Source organism: Hoplias malabaricus, chromosome 4 (assembly GCF_029633855.1).
Source record: "Hoplias malabaricus isolate fHopMal1 chromosome 4, fHopMal1.hap1, whole genome shotgun sequence".
Taxonomy (NCBI): domain Eukaryota; kingdom Metazoa; phylum Chordata; class Actinopteri; order Characiformes; family Erythrinidae; genus Hoplias; species Hoplias malabaricus.
The window spans coordinates 21,417,841-21,429,220 of record NC_089803.1 but is presented as its reverse complement, the minus strand read 5'-3'; the positions used below and the strand labels follow the sequence as shown (position 1 = coordinate 21,429,220).

General features: G+C 44.9%; 1 long non-coding RNA gene across 1 annotated transcript; it reads right to left on the bottom strand.

Moving 5' to 3' along the window:
* Window positions 1-6,483: 6,483 nt before the first annotated feature.
* Window positions 6,484-8,770, bottom strand: LOC136694722 (uncharacterized). Its single transcript, XR_010802233.1, has 3 exons — window positions 8,451-8,770; window positions 7,945-8,139; window positions 6,484-7,776 (listed from the first exon to the last, which is right to left on the bottom strand). It is a non-coding gene; the product is annotated as an uncharacterized lncRNA (long non-coding RNA).
* Window positions 8,771-11,380: the final 2,610 nt, after the last annotated feature.

Below are 11,380 nucleotides of genomic sequence, written 5' to 3'. Positions count from 1 at the left end.
ATACGTCTGCAAGGTTTTGACTTTACTGTCCGCTACCGAAAAGGAAGGTGCAACATGGTACCAGATACCCTCTCTCGCATCCACACTGGTCAAGTGGAGGGGATGGTAGCCACTTACCAGGTAGCTGGAGCAGTGGTGGAAGACTTGCCAGTAGATTGGACAGACCTCACTAGGGAACAAGAAACAGATGATTCTCTCCAGCCACTACGAGACGAGGCAAAAAACCCACAGGGGAGGCAAGACCGGATCCGTTTTGTATTTAAGAATGGTGTTTTATTCAGGGAGGTGCCCAAGCAACATCAGGGTCAAACCTGGCAAGTGGTGGTCCCAAACAAGTTCAGGAGAGCTTTTCTTCAATACGCCCATGACAACCCATTGGGTGGACATTTGGGGCAACTAAAGACACTTCTACGGCTATTAGAGGTAGCATATTGGCCTTCCATTCGGAAGGAGGTATGGGCCTATTGTCGTGGTTGCGAGATTTGCCAAAAGTACAAACCACGCATCTCCAAGCTTAGCGGATTATTACAGTCCACTCCTGTCGTCGAGCCGGGATATATGTTGGGTGTAGATCTCATGGGCCCTCTACCCAAGAGCCTACGGCAGAATGAACACCTCTTGGTTGTGGTGGACTACTGTAGCAAATGGGTTGAGTTGTTCCCTATCCGAGTTGCTAAGGCACCCCAAATCGCCCGAATCTTGAGTGATGAGATCTTCACCCGGTGGGGGACACCTGCCTATCTGGTGTCCGATCGAGGAGCTCAATTCACCTCCCACCTGCTCCATACCACCTGTCAGCAATGGGGCGTAGTGCAGAAACTCACCACAGCCTATCACCCCCAAACCAACCTGACTGAGCGAGTCAATCGGACCCTAAAAACCATGCTCGCATCCTTCGTACGGGATAAGCACCGACGATGGGACCAGTGGCTCCCTGAGTTTCGGTTTGCTATTAATACTGCATGGCAGGAGAGCACTGGGTTCACTCCAGCGGAGGTGGCATTAGGGAGGAAGCTCAAGGGACCATTGGAAAGACTTTTGAGTCAGCCACCTGACCCTGAACAGGCCGCCTACAAAGTCATCCAAAGGCAACAAAAACTGTTTCAGCAAGTACGAGCGAACATGGAACGAGCTCAGAATAAACAAGCCAAATATTACAACCGTCGCCGTAAGAAAGAGGAGTTCAGTGAGGATGATCTGGTCTGGGTGAGGTCCCATCCTTTATCTCGAGCCAGTTCTGGGTTTTCAGCCAAACTAGCAGAAAAATGGAAAGGTCCAGCAAAAATCGTAAAACAACTCAATCCAGTAAACTACCATGTAACTTACCTTAATAATCCCAAACAGGTCGACACCGTCCATATAGAACACCTCAAGCGGTACTATGGTCAGGCCGGGTCGACTCTTGGGGGGAGGGGTATGTAACCAACCTGGTCACTAATTATGGTATACCTCCTCCTATCCTCTAGGGGGCAGGAGGGAGGTTAACATGTCTAGGGTTATAAATAGGGGAAGCCAAGTAAGAGTAGGAGAGAGTTGACCTACAGGCACATGTACTCTCTGCTTGGAAGACCTCCTTGTGAGAAACTTTAAGTTTCAGGCTCATTGTGAGTATGTATTACTTATGCAACAATGCTGATGTTATGCTAATATAATGCTAATGCTAGTGCTAGGCTAAGCCTGTTTTTTATACTAGCATGCTAATGCTAATGGATTAAGAACATGTTAGTTGGGGAATTCATTTTCACCCTTTTATACAGAAGGAGGTTCTTAATGTGCGGATGGCTGTGATTTGAGAAACTGTTTGGAGGGTTTGCCGTACTCAAGTTCCTTCAAGTCTATATCTTCCACCTGCTGCTCATCTTTTCTGGACTGCATTTCAAATGGTGGGACTAATTATCTCCTTTTCCATTAAGGATCTACCAAACCTAAGCCCATGCTCCTATAGGATAAAAAGGACTGTGTTTTGAGGAGTTATTTTGTTTATGGGTTTTTTCTTTTGGTTTGTTTAATTGGTTAGTTGGTTTTGTATATGTTTTTTTTTTTGTATGTTTATATTATATGAATATATACATTTATCCTTCTTGTTATTAATGTTGTAATATTATGAGTAAGATAATTAGTAAACATTATACTAGATAAAAGGTCTCATTTCAACTACCTTGTCTTCTTTTAACACTATAGCATTTATGCTGTCCCATGTGGTATCCCCCTCATATTTTTGTAGCAAACATTCTAACAATATCGTTTAGGGTAATTGTTACAAAGAATGTCTCAAAACAAGTTCTTCTGCGGAACGTCTGAGCGGAGTACCTCGCATGACCTCGGACCGTGTAAGGAGTACCTCACGTAACATTCGATTGGCGGAGCGCCTGAGTTGAGATCCTGGCGTGAAGGCGGAGCGTCTGAGCGCAGTTCCTCTCGTGGCCTCGGACCATGTGAGTGGAGTTCCTTGCGTTACGGCGGAGCGTCTGAGCGGAGTTCCTTGTGTGACGGCGGAGCATCTGAGTGGAGTTTTTTGCGTGACGGCGGAGCGTCTGAGCGGAGATCCTGGCATGAAGGCGGAGCATCTGAGCGGAGATCCTGGCGTGAAGGCGGAGCGTCTGAGCGGAGATCCTGGCGTGAAGGCGGAGCGTCTGAGCGGAGACCCTGGCGTGAAGGCGGAGTGTCTGAGTGGTCCTGTAGGTGTTGTCTTTTGGTAAGTAGTGTTTAGTAATTTTCTCTAGCCTTTGAGTGTTGAAGTTATATCAGTCCTCCAGAGAGAGGGGGTGGCGGTGGGTCAATACCAAACTGAAGGTTTAAAATGTCTTAAAGAAGTGTTTACAATCATTATTCAGTATTAATTCAGCATTAGTTTGCTAGAATATTCTGTTGATTATAAAAGAAAGTGGCTGCATTATTAAGTTATGAATCAGTGTTTTGCAGATGAGAGAGAGAGGAGCTGACGGTGCAACAGGAAAGAATGTCTCAAAACAAGTTCTTCGGCGGAGCGTCTGAGCGGAGTACCTCGCGTGACCTCGGACCGTGTAAGGAGTACCTCACGTAACAACCGATTGGCGGAGCGCCTGAGTGGAGATCCTGGCGTGAAGGCGGAGCGTCTGAGCGCAGTTCCTCTCGTGGCCTCGGACCATGTGAGTGGAGTTCCTTGCGTTACGGCGGAGCGTCTGAGAGGAGATCCTGGTGTGAAGGCGGAGCGTCTGAGCGGAGATCCTGGCATGAAGGCGGAGCGTCTGAGCGGAGATCCTGGCATGAAGGCGGAGCGTCTGAGCGGAGATCCTGGCGTGAAGGCGGAGCGTCTGAGCGGAGATCCTGGCGTGAAGGCGGAGCGTCTGAGTGGTCCTGTAGGTGTTGTCTTTTGGTAAGTAGTGTTTAGTAATTTTCTCTAGCCTTTGAGTGTTGAAGTTATTTCAGTCCTCCAGAGAGAGGGGGTGGTGGTGGGTCAATACCAAACTGAAGGTTTAAAATGTCTTAAAGAAGTGTTTACAGTCATTATTCAGTATTAATTCAGCATTAGTTTGCTAGAATATTCTGTTGATTATAAAAGAAAGTGGCTGCATTATTAAGTTATGAATCAGTGTTTTGCAGATGAGAGAGAGAGGAGCTGACGGTGCAACAGGAAAGAATGTCTCAAAACAAGTTCTTCGGCGGAGCGTCTGAGCGGAGTACCTCGCGTGACCTCGGACCGTGTAAGGAGTACCTCACGTAACAACCGATTGGCGGAGCGCCTGAGTGGAGATCCTGGCGTGAAGGCGGAGCGTCTGAGCGCAGTTCCTCTTGTGGCCTCGGACCATGTGAGTGGAGTTCCTTGCGTTACGGCGGAGCGTCTGAGCGGAGATCCTGGCATGAAGGCGGAGCGTCTGAGCGGAGATCCTGGCATGAAGGCGGAGCGTCTGAGCGGAGATCCTGGCATGAAGGCGGAGCGTCTGAACGGAGATCCTGGCATGAAGGCGGAGCGTCTGAGCGGAGATCCTGGCGTGAAGGCGGAGCGTCTGAGCGGAGATCCTGGCGTGAAGGCGGAGCGTCTGAGCGGAGACCCTGGCGTGAAGGCGGAGTGTCTGAGTAGTCCTGTAGGTGTTGTCTTTTGGTAAGTAGTGTTTAGTAATTTTCTCTAGCCTTTGAGTGTTGAAGTTATTTCAGTCCTCCAGAGAGAGGGGGTGGTGGTGGGTCAATACCAAACTGAAGGTTTAAAATGTCTTAAAGAAGTGTTTACAGTCATTATTCAGTATTAATTCAGCATTAGTTTGCTAGAATATTCTGTTGATTATAAAAGAAAGTGGCTGCATTATTAAGTTATGAATCAGTGTTTTGCAGATGAGAGAGAGAGGAGCTGACGGTGCAACAGGAAAGAATGTCTCAAAACAAGTTTTTCGGCGGAGCGTCTGAGCGGAGTACCTCGCGTGACCTCGGACCGTGTAAGGAGTACCTCACGTAACAACCGATTGGCGGAGCGCCTGAGTGGAGATCCTGGCGTGAAGGCGGAGCGTCTGAGCGCAGTTCCTCTCGTGGCCTCGGACCATGTGAGTGGAGTTCCTTGCGTTACGGCGGAGCGTCTGAGCGGAGTTCCTTGTGTGACGGCGGAGCATCTGAGTGGAGTTTTTTGCGTGACGGCGGAGCGTCTGAGCGGAGATCCTGGCGTGAAGGCGGAGCGTCTGAGCGGAGATCCTGGCGTGAAGGCGGAGCGTCTGAGTAGTCCTGTAGGTGTTGTCTTTTGGTAAGTAGTGTTTAGTAATTTTCTCTAGCCTTTGAGTGTTGAAGTTATATCAGTCCTCCAGAGAGAGGGGGTGGCGGTGGGTCAATACCAAACTGAAGGTTTAAAATGTCTTAAAGAAGTGTTTACAATCATTATTCAGTATTAATTCAGCATTAGTTTGCTAGAATATTCTGTTGATTATAAAAGAAAGTGGCTGCATTATTAAGTTATGAATCAGTGTTTTGCAGATGAGAGAGAGAGGAGCTGACGGTGCAACAGGAAAGAATGTCTCAAAACAAGTTTTTCGGCGGAGCGTCTGAGCGGAGTACCTCGCGTGACCTCGGACCGTGTAAGGAGTACCTCACGTAACAACCGATTGGCGGAGCGCCTGAGTGGAGATCCTGGCGTGAAGGCGGAGCGTCTGAGCGCAGTTCCTCTTGTGGCCTCGGACCATGTGAGTGGAGTTCCTTGCGTTACGGTGGAGCGTCTGAGCGGAGATCCTGGCATGAAGGCGGAGCGTCTGAGCGGAGATCCTGGCATGAAGGTGGAGCGTCTGAGCGGAGATCCTGGCATGAAGGCGGAGCGTCTGAACGGAGATCCTGGCATGAAGGCGGAGCGTCTGAGCGGAGATCCTGGCGTGAAGGCGGAGCGTCTGAGCGGAGATCCTGGCGTGAAGGCGGAGCGTCTGAGCGGAGACCCTGGCGTGAAGGCGGAGTGTCTGAGTAGTCCTGTAGGTGTTGTCTTTTGGTAAGTAGTGTTTAGTAATTTTCTCTAGCCTTTGAGTGTTGAAGTTATTTCAGTCCTCCAGAGAGAGGGGGTGGTGGTGGGTCAATACCAAACTGAAGGTTTAAAATGTCTTAAAGAAGTGTTTACAGTCATTATTCAGTATTAATTCAGCATTAGTTTGCTAGAATATTCTGTTGATTATAAAAGAAAGTGGCTGCATTATTAAGTTTTGAATCAGTGTTTTGCAGATGAGAGAGAGAGGAGCTGACGGTGCAACAGGAAAGAATGTCTCAAAACAAGTTCTTCGGCGGAGCGTCTGAGCGGAGTACCTCGCGTGACCTCGGACCGTGTAAGGAGTACCTCACGTAACAACCGATTGGCGGAGCGCCTGAGTGGAGATCCTGGCGTGAAGGCGGAGCGTCTGAGCGCAGTTCCTCTCGTGGCCTCGGACCATGTGAGCGGAGTTCCTTGCGTTACGGCGGAGCGTCTGAGCGGAGTTCCTTGTGTGACGGCAGAGCATCTGAGTGGAGTTTTTTGCGTGACGGCGGAGCGTCTGAGCGGAGATCCTGGCATGAAGGCGGAGCGTCTGAGCGGAGATCCTGGCGTGAAGGCGGAGCATCTGAGCGGAGATCCTGGCGTGAAGGCGGAGCGTCTGAGCGGAGATCCTGGCGTGAAGGCGGAGCGTCTGAGCGGAGATCCTGGCGTGAAGGCGGAGTGTCTGAGTGGTCCTGTAGGTGTTGTCTTTTGGTAAGTAGTGTTTAGTAATTTTCTCTAGCCTTTGAGTGTTGAAGTTATTTCAGTCCTCCAGAGAGAGGGGGTGGTGGTGGGTCAATACCAAACTGAAGGTTTAAAATGTCTTAAAGAAGTGTTTACAGTCATTATTCAGTATTAATTCAGCATTAGTTTGCTAGAATATTCTGTTGATTATAAAAGAAAGTGGCTCCATTATTAAGTTATGAATCAGTGTTTTGCAGATGAGAGAGAGAGGAGCTGACGGTGCAACAGGAAAGAATGTCTCAAAACAAGTTCTTCGGCGGAGCGTCTGAGCGGAGTACCTCGCATGACGTCGGACCATGTGAGTGGAGTTCCTTGCATTACGGCGGAGCGTCTGAGCAGAGATCCTGGCGTTACGGCGGAGCGTCTGTCTGCACACGTTGGACCTATCTTCTCTCTACAACATGACCTGAAAGATGTTCCACTTGATAATCCTGATTTAATTCTCTATATAGATGGATCCAGCTACAAAGACTCTAAAAGCATGACAAAAATGGGGTTTGCTGTTGTTACACTAACAGACACTTTGCTTACAGGTAGCCTGTTTTTCAGCACTGGCTGCTGAACTAGTTGCATTTCCTGAGGCATGCAAATTAGCCAAAGAAAAGGCAGTCACCATCTACACTGACTCCAGGTACAGTTACGGGGTTGTTCACAGCTTTGGAACCTTGTGGAAACAAAGACATTTCCTAACATCTGGTAAGGCAATTGCACATCACATACTAGTGTCAGCACTTCTGGATGCCATTCTTTTACCAAAACAGGTGGCAGTAGTACATGTACGCGCACATACAAGTGATAAAACCCCAGAAGCATTGGGTAACACAAAAGCAGTTGCTGCAGCTAAGAAGGCATCATCTGACCCTGGGGTGTTTTTAATACAAGCCACCATTGTTGAACCTCAGGACATCACCTGAGGAAATTGAAAAAAACCAGAACAGCTAAAGATGTGAGAACATGGCGAAACTCAGGGTGTACGTTTAATGGGAAAAGCTGGTTGGGACCAAACAACAAACCATGTCTACGCTCCTATTACTTTCCTTACTTTGCGAAAATGGCCCATGGAGTGGACCATTGTTCAAGGGGAGGAATGGTAGACGCAGTAAATCAACAGTGGTTTGTAAAAGGCTTCTCAAATTACAACATTTTTCCAAAACGTGTCTCACCTGTCTGAATGTAAACTCAACAGGAGCCATTTCATATGAACACACACATGGACATCCAGAACCTGACATGCCTTTTGATCACCTACAAATGGATAATAAGATAATGGAGGGCATCAGTGTTAGCTATAAGTGTGAATCAGTATAAAAGAGGACATGAGTGTTAGATAAGGTGGGGAGGAGACATTAGTGTAAGCTATAGACAGTTTTACCTCCAGAGGTGGGGACACATGGATGCTAGTGAGAAAGACCTGGGTCTTCAGGGATACTGCGTCCTGTTAATGTAAAATAAATAAATGAATAAATAAAATAAAAACAAGTATAAATTACATTTTTTTCATTTTGTACATACATCCTCTGGTTCTGTATCAATACTTTCACGTCTTTTGACTTGTAAGCAACATTCATGAGCATTTTCATAGCTATCTGAGGGAAAAAAAACAATAATAGTAAAAAAAAAACCTTCCAGCAGAACGTAGCATAACATCATGTTATCTATATAAAAAGACCATAAATATTACCATAGATATTACTGATCTAACCATAAACTCAAATCAATGTGTAAATGTAAAAACCTAACTGCTGTAAACTAACCTTTAGCTTTTAGCACACTTCCTGGGTGAACAGTCCAGGATTCAGGGTCTGGGGACTCACTATTCACTGCTGCTTTTTTGACCCTCTCAAGTGTATTGTACGGTGGCTAGTAGCATTGGCCCTCATGGTACCAGGTGTCGGGCACAATCGCTGACAGATTATTTTCTTCTGGGAATGAAACGAAAAGATACATTCCTGTAGTAAAAGAGGAGAAAACACTGGTAAATTGTTAATGCAAACCACAAGAAATAAGCACATTAAAGTTTGTGTCTCTGTGCGTGTTTGGATTTGTTATCAAGCTACAAATACCTTCTACCTGCAGAAATTCTATAGATGTAATAGTGGCACTCCAGCAAAGCCCTCTTTGAATTGAAGGAGGACATACTTTCTTTTTATATTTGTGAGGAGTCAATTCAGACAGGTGGTAGATGTCAAGTTCAGAGGATGGCAGAGGATAAGAGAACAAGTCAGATTCATTAATTCATTCATTATCTGTAAGCACTTACCCAGTTCAGGGTCGCGGTGGGTCCAGAGCCTACCTGGAATCATTGGGCGCAAGGCGGGAATACACCCTGGAGGGGGCGCCAGTCCTTGACAGGGCAACACAGACACAGATTCAAGAAGTCAGATCCTTTTCTTAAATGATTTGAAAACCGTGTCTCACTCCACAAGTGTCAACTGTAATGTTTTGAATAATCACTATCTGTTTATTTACAAGTTCCACACAACTATCAGCAGCTGACATCTGTAAATTGAATTTTTCCATGTGCAATATTTTTGAACTGCTGGAGTGCATTAATATTATGTGGTGCCGGGCCATTTCATGCTCCGTCTTCAGATTAGAGGTAAAGCAGGGTGCACTCTTGGCTTTAGCCTCTCTCTCTCTCTCTCTCTCTCTCTCTCTCTCTCTCTGAGAGACGGCGCATCACTTGCTCCAAAGGCTTGTCAGGTTTGTGGACCATTTTTTTAAGCTGCCCAAGAAAATTCTCAAAAGGAAAGCAGGATGTGTTATCCAAAACTCCATACCTTTTTGTTTCTTTGCTAAGGTAAAGCAATCCATGCATGTTATAACCAATGTGTTCCTTTCCATAAAGTTTACTGCAGTGGTCCACAAATAACACAAGCAGACTGTGGGCGTAGTCAGCATGTTCTTCAACCAAACCTACACCAAGTAGGATGGTCATGGCTACAGACAACATCATGAAATTGTCATAAATGGATGTTGGTATTCTGCCTTTTAGGCTTGCTGGCCCTGTATACCATAAACATAGACTGAGCTCTGTAGCTTTCCACTTCTCAAACTCAGTGAGAGCTCTGGGTTTACGGTTAAACTCAGAATGTACATATGTCCGAATTCTCAACAGTTCTGCAGATAATTCTTTTCTGACAGCTGGGCCTAATCGAGTGTGCAAGGGTTCCTTCAGCCAGACATACAGGAGTCTGCGCATTACTCCTATACACCAGGTGCATATAGTCATGGGGAAATGCTGTCACCATACCAACAGATAAAAGAGAAAGAGGGCTGAATCCATTGAAATGCTAATTATCACTAAACTCTTGAAACATTTCATTACAAGGTCTGACAGGTGCATCACTCTCTGGAAATGTCAGTCTGCCTTGATGTACAACACCTTTTTGCTGGCACTTGTGACAACTGTAAAATCCCCCGTGACCCTTTGAATTCCTTACAAATGCTCGAGCAGGTGCATCACAAATTATTGCTGATATTGATACAGTGAAGTGATTGTCCTGTAAATGAACACCATCTTTCTCAAGCTGATAATCCTTGTGAACAAAATCATTGAGAAATTCCAAGTTGGTTGGTTTTTGATGACCAAAATAGATGCCTATAACAAATGGATACTTGTTTGTTTTTTTTGTATTCAGTTTTCAATGAGTCCTAAAATTGTCCAGAACTGAGAATTTGCGCTTCTGTGAAGTGGAAGCCCATCTACATTAATTTGTAATGATAAAGCACTGCGCAAGTTAAACTCTTTTTCCATCACATGCATTAAATGCCATATTTTAAGCCTGAATGAAAGTAAATGCCTCCAGAGACATTTTTGACTTTAAGATTTGTTTTTATTTTAAGAAATGTTCTGAATCCTTTGGTAATTCTGGGATTATTTGAGAAAGAATTCTCAATAAATCTGACAACGCTGCCTGAGTAATTTGTCGGTTGACTGCCCAGTCAAATAGCTGATCCTGTAAATCTTCTACTTCTTCTGTGCTTTCACCTGAGAAAGCTTCATGAGTTTCTTCTTCACTGCTTTCTGTATAACTTTCTTTTTCCTGTTCCTCATTAGTCTTATCTGTAGATTTCAAGTTCTGTCCCTCATCCTCCAGAATATCCTCTTCTTGTGCCTTAGGTAAAGATGTCTCTCTTCTCTCCTGTTATAAGAACATTCAAGCTCATGCATCAAACATGTCCTATACGTTCTTATATTCTCTTCCTCTGTCTCTGAAGGTGGCGATCGTAGTTTTTGTCTGGAGCTGTTCCACAGTGAGTTGTCTTGCGTTAACTTCAGTAACTGGACATATTTTTGTTCTTCTGAAATTTCTATATAGACTATAACACATAAGCTACAGTCATTTTGAAATTTACCTTAGGGTGATTCAAGTTAAAGTTCACCTGAAGAAAAAAAAACAAACAAAAAAAACACATATTTTACTGCCTTAGAATGCATATTAGGTCACATTTACACATTTATTTATTTATTACATTTATTTATTTTGTAAATAAAATCAGTTTTAACAAAGTTATTCAAAGTTTTTTGGTGCAAAACTGAATATGATCTGTGGTGACAGGAACCATATGCCTGAAGCATACAATGCCTTTGAAATCTATGTCATGGGAAGTCATTACATAAAATGTATTAACTTTGCCCAGAAAACATAAGATGTTCTAACATTTAACCATTATCAACACTCCAAAAAATATCAGAAGGCATGTGGAACTGCCTTGGAAACTGGAGGTTTTGGAAAGTAAATAAATGCATTGCATTGTAAAAAGTGTCTGACTAATTAGCTAGCTAAGTATCTCTACAATCCAGTAGCAGTATTAACATGGAAAGGCTTCGGAATCTTACGTTCGCATGACGCTGGCACATGCCTTTGACATCGGCACCTTACGTACGGGTGACAGTGGCATCTATTTTTTTTTTTTTTTCTTTAGGTGACAGTGGCATATGCCAGGGGCATCGATATATATATATTTTTTGTGACAATGGCATATTTTTACAATACATATGCCTGTTTTGGGCAAATGCCGATGACATTGACATCCATTTTATGACACTGGCATATACTCCACTTCATTGTTGAACATTTGCCAGTAGACTAAGTTTAGCTAGCATTTCGATGTTTAAACTAGCTATATATTTAACTAGCACACGTATGCTACTAGCATGTAAACGGACCAAACAAGTGACATGCT